A 5,878-nucleotide genomic window follows, 5' to 3' on the forward strand; every position below is an offset into this window, starting at 1 on the left:
ATACGAGAGAGACCCTAGATTTAATCCCCAATACCACAAGAATAACAATGCTAAGAAAAATTACGCCAGCCTCAATAGAGTACATATCATTTGATTCCATTCAAATGAAAACAAAACTTTTAGTTGGGTAGGGGCTGAAGCCTGGGTCCTGCACATGCAGAGCATATGTTCTGCCAGCGAGCTACACCCCCAATCCTCCATGTGGCATTTAATGACAGGCAATACCAACAGACAGGGATAGAAGCCAAATACTGGTTTGCCTCTGGGGACTGGGAATGGGAATAGATGGGAAGGGGTCACAAGGGATCTACCTGGGGAGATGGAATTGTTCTAGATCTTAATTGGGTGATGGATTACACACATGTATACTTGTATCAAAATTCATCAAGCACTTTACTTTGTGCATTTTACTGTGTGTAAACTAAAATAAATACTGAAGCACAAATAAATATTGAACTGCAGCTAATGGTATGTGTGCCAAAGCATTTAGAGATGAAGTGTACTGATTGCTGGGATTCATTTAGCAACACATAAAAAAATAAGATGATGGATTAATGTATGTGTGATAAAGTAAATACAGCAAAACGCTAATTATAGAATCTAGGTGGTAAATATATTGTCAGGTTTTCTGTATGTACGAAAACTCTCATGATGAAATAATGGTGTGAAGACAGCATGCAAAACAGGATATTATGGAGTGTCTTGGTTACTTTTCTTGCTGCTGGGACAAAGACTCGACACCCAAAGTGGAGGAAGAAAAGGTTTATTTAGCTCACAGTTAGTGGAGGTTTCAGTCCATACTCGGCTGGCTCCAAGACAGAGCGGCACATGGCAGAGGGCAGCCGTTCATGGTGGCAGAAAACAGCAAAGAGCAAGAGCAAAAGAGAGGAATGGTGGCAACAGTGGCAGTAGGGAGCAAGTCTGTCTCCCTTAGGTTGCGCTCAGGCTGTCCGCCCCAGGTTGGGTGCAGCACTCACACCCATAATCCCAGCACTGGATTATGAGTTAACCACAACCTCTAGAAGTCTGCCCCATACCTGCATGAGGCTTTGGGGGGACACCCAGACACAAACCATCACATGGAGTTAAGACTATAGCCAAGCTTTTCGCCTTAAACATCAACTTTGTGTTTGTGTTTGCAGCTAGAATCCTTTTAACAGAATTTTTGTATTACCAAAATGAGATAAAACTCATCATCAAGATAACAGAATTGCAAAGGAATAAAAACAATTTTTTTTTTTTTTTAGTCTTCTAGGTGATGACTCACAGGAAACCACTTAACTGACACATTAGTATATTTCTTTTTGAAATTAAAATATCTCCAACATTTCCCTGTTATTAAATATTCCTCAAAAACACCATGTTTTAATAGTAGCGTATTCCATTGTGAGTATGCTCTATATTTAAACTGTTTAATCACTCCCTATTGTTACATCTTGGCTTGTCTCCTAGTTTTTCAATCACAAACAAATCAGGGGTGAACGTGACTGCGTACATTGCGGACCACGTGGGGAGTTTTCCTTGGGATAAACCCCTTCATTTCCACTTACTGAGTCAGAGGTTAGGGGCTTTTCAAACATTTAATACTAGCAAATTATTTTCCAGGAAGATTATACCAATTTTCATAGTGTATGTAATGTAGAAGAGTTTCTGTTCTGCAGCTTGGCCATTTGGGGGTGTTTCTTAAATTTAGCTTTTTTTGGGGGGGGGCAATTCTACAGAGGGAAGATTGTATCGTGTTACAGCTTTAATTTATAGCCCTTTAGATACAGTTAATGTGAAACATTACTTTTTCTTTTCAGCCGGGGATTGAACTCAGGCCCTTGTGCTTGCCAGGCAAGTGTTTATTCTACTGAGCCATCTCCCTGGCCCACACATTTCTTTTTCTAAACTCTGAGTAGTGAAGTTTTTCTCAACTCTGAGATGGGATCTGGAACTTTATTCTACCTCTGGGATGAGCCCTCCAGTCCTCCTATACAGTGAACCTTTGACTTAAGAACTCAGTTCTTGGGGCCAAGGAGATGGCTCAGTAGAATAAGCACTTGCCTGGCAAGCGCAAGGGCCTGAGTTCAATCCCCGGTTCTGCAAAAAAAAAAAAAAAAAGAACTCAGTTCTTTATGGGGCCGCTTGTAACACAAGTTGGTTGTAAGTAAAGACTATTTTTCCCATATGGTATCATGGAAATGGGCTGGCAAGATAGCTCAGCAGACTACGCGCCTGCTTAGGCAAGCACAGGGACCAGGGTTCGATTCCCAGTGCTTCATGCAGTGCTTATCCTATCCCTGGGCATGCTGTGCTGGCCACAGAGTCCAGGCACGGTGGTGCATGCCTGTAATCTCAGCACCGGGGAGGCTGAAACAGGAGGATCACTATGAATCTGAACTGTGTAGCAAGACCCTGTACCAAATATAAAAACAAAAAAGAGAAAGAAATAGAAATAACCCATAATGTACCCAAACCTCCCAAAGCACCCCTTCTTTTCATAATTAAAAAAAAAAGGATTGTATAATATGTGTAATTTGGGCTGGGGAGATAGCTTGGTGATCTAGACGCCTGCCTGGCAAGTGCAAGGACCAAGGTTCGATTCCCGGTACTGCTTGCTGTGCCAGCCCTGGAATCCCAGGGGAACCACACCAGCCACTGAAAGTGGGCATGGTGGCGCACACCTGTAATCCCAGGGCCGAGGAGCCTGAGATAGGAGGATCACTATGAGTCTGAACTGCATAGCAAGACCCTGTACCAAATAAATGTTAATTAATTAATGATATTAATTAATTAATTAATTAATGATATGAGTGATTTATCAGAAACACCAATCATTTTCTAGGTGTTTCCACTAAAAGGTAGAAGACGCACCTAGCTTACTGGGAACAGCATTTGTGTACTGTGCCCACCTTTCAAGGAGAAAGCTGCAGCTTGCGGGAGGGAGGACACACGGAAGGTGCTGCTGTTTAGCAGGAGAGCCCACTTTCCAAGAACATCAAGAGTCTGGCTCAGGCCGATGCTCACTTACGCTTACGTGAGTTTTTCTGGCATTGGGTGTCTTTGTTTATAACCTCACAAGGGCCGGCATCCTGGTCCTATTTCAACTTTGGTCATAAGTTAAATCTAAAACTTCCAGTTGTGACCCAATTTATGTGTGTGTGAGGCCTGTCACAACTCAAGAGTCCGCTGTATTTCTTCTTTTTTTTTTTTTGGCGGAACCAGGGATTAAACTCAGGCCCTTGTGCTTGCCAGGGAAGTGCTTCCTCTGAGCCATCTCCCCGACCTTCTTCTTTTTTTCTTAGCTGTTTACATCCTTTCTCCTGCCATTCCAGGGCAAGGAGATTTTCCTTTATTTGTGTCAGAACACTGAAGTGTTTATTTTATTTTTATTTTTTATGTATTTAGTGCAGGATCTACAGGGTCTCACTACATGGATTAGACTCATAGTGATCCTCCTATTTTCAACTTCCCAAGCACTGGGACTGCAGGTATGCGCCACCATGCCCAGTCTCAATCGAGGTCTCAGCGTGCCCCCGGGGGCAGGGCTGGCACAGCATGCCAGGGATCGAACCCAGTTCCTGCACCTGTGTTTTAGTCAGCTGAGCTATCTGGCCGGCCTTATTCTATAATATTTTAATATTTGTCTTTTAGGCCTCAGAAATAGGTTTATTGTTTTTAAGTTGCAAGGGACAGGGGATGAAAATTTACATTAATCCTGACCACATAGGATGTCATGCTGGATTTGGAGGCCTGGGCCTATCATGAGGCTTTAATGGTTCTGCCAGGCCACGCCCACGAAGTACGACCACCTTGTGTGACCACCAAGGGCAGAAATCCCCACACTGCTGCACTTCTGGGGTCCTCAGGCCACACAGGGCAGCAGCAGGGTCGGAGTCAGGATCTCCCTATGTAGTTCAGTTTGGTCTTGAACTCACTATGGAGAACAGGCTGGCCTCGAAGTAGTGACCTTCCTGCCTCAGCTGACCAAGTACAGGGATTACAGGTGTGTGCCCCCACATCTTTCTAAAATATCTACATTTTAATTCAGCCTTTAGGGCTGGCCAAATGGGGCTAGGGGTTGGATCCCTGGGCCTGCCATGCAGGCCCCACACCCAGGGCATGCTGAGACAGCAATTGAGACTGGGAGTGGTGCCACGCGCCTGTAATCCCAGCTCTTGGGAGGCTGTAAACAGAAGGATCACTAAAAGTCCAATCTAGTAGTGAGACCCTGAACACCCTGTAGACCCTTCCCTAAATTACAAATAATAATAATAATAATTTGACCTTTAATATAACAAAATTCAAATCATCCTATCTGTGCTAACAGGAGCTAATTCCAAAATGCATAAAACTATTCCTTCAGCCCATGAGTCATGGTCCGCATAACTAAAGCGGCCTGCTAGACACCTTCATTCAGGGACACAAGGCATATCTCTGCGTGTGGGTGCATAATCTCATTTGGAAGTGGGATTGAATTTCTGCAAGATTTTCTGGCAGTGTGAGGTCTGGGGCATCTCACTGTGCAGTTCAGGCCAGCCTTGAACTCACATTGTACCCTAGGCTGGTCTTGAACTCTCAACGGTCCTCCTGCTTCAGCCTCCAGAGTGCTGGGATTACAGGCGTGCACCAACACGCCTGGCTCTCTTTTCTTTTCTTTTTTCTTTTACAGTTTAATGTATTTTAATACCAAACTTACAGAAACAGCACAGAAAGACAGACAATGTTAAAAACATGTACTAGCATGTAAGACAACTCAGTTAGAAAAGTATAGTGACTGGATGGAATCCATTGTATGATAAAAATGCTACAAACATACAAACACCATTTCGTTGCTGTCAATAAGAAATCTAGTTGTTTTTTAAAAAAAATCCAAATGCTGGCATTTTCCAGAAAAATTTAACAGATTTTTATTTATAATTGTTATAAAGTTGAAGGGCTGAACCTTGTTCATGGAAACATTTTTGACTTGCATTAATACTCTACATCCCGCATGAAGATAAAAATTCACACACAAATAGAAATGGAAAAACTGCCAATACCTGATTTCTGTCCCCTATTTTCCACTCGCAGTCATGTACTAAGGTACCTTTTGACCCCACGGGGGCAAAAGAAAAAAAATTCAAAACTACCAATAACAGGAAGAAGAGGAGAAAAAGAAATTTGAGAATGAAATGTTTCCCACCATAGTGGACTCTTAAGCACGTTCTCCACTTGTGCAGCATGCTAGTTGGATGCCTTTGGCGTAACTGCTACGCGTTTGGCGTGGATGGCGCACAAGTTGGAATCTTCAAACAGGCCAACCAGATAGGCCTGACTCGCCTCCTGCACAGCACCGATAGCTGCACTCTGGAAGCGCAGATCTGTTTTGAAGTCCTGAGCAGTTTCTCGAACCAGATGCTAGAAAGGAAGTTTGCGAATCAGAAGTTCAGTGGAAGTTCAGTGGACTTCTGATAACGTCTAATTTCATGGAGTACCGCAGTCCGGGGCCTGTAGCGATGAGATTTCTTCACCCCTCCAGTAGAGGGCGCACCCTTATGAGCGGCTTTTGTAGCCAGTTGTTTCCTGGGCGCTTTACCACCGGTGGATTTCCGGGCAGTCCGCTTGGTACGCGCCGTGGTACTGGGACCTCCTTACCCGCTTCTCCTTTGGCTGGAGCCCGGCGAGCGAGAGGCGGCGCTGCTGTGAGACAGCGAAGGCAGCTCGGCGGCGGCTGCGAACACAATTGGCTCCTGGGCATTGAATGCAGGACTTCCTCACTGATCTATGGCCTTAGCCTCTTTCATTTTTTATTTTGAGATAGGTCAGGGGGCTGGGGAGATGGCTCAGTGGAATAAGTGCAGCCCCGGCAAGCGCAAGGGCCTGAGTTCAATCCCTGGTTCTGCAAAAAAAAAAA

This window comes from Octodon degus, unplaced genomic scaffold (genome assembly GCF_000260255.1).
Source record: "Octodon degus isolate 3935 unplaced genomic scaffold, OctDeg1.0 scaffold00026, whole genome shotgun sequence".
NCBI lineage: Eukaryota > Metazoa > Chordata > Mammalia > Rodentia > Octodontidae > Octodon > Octodon degus.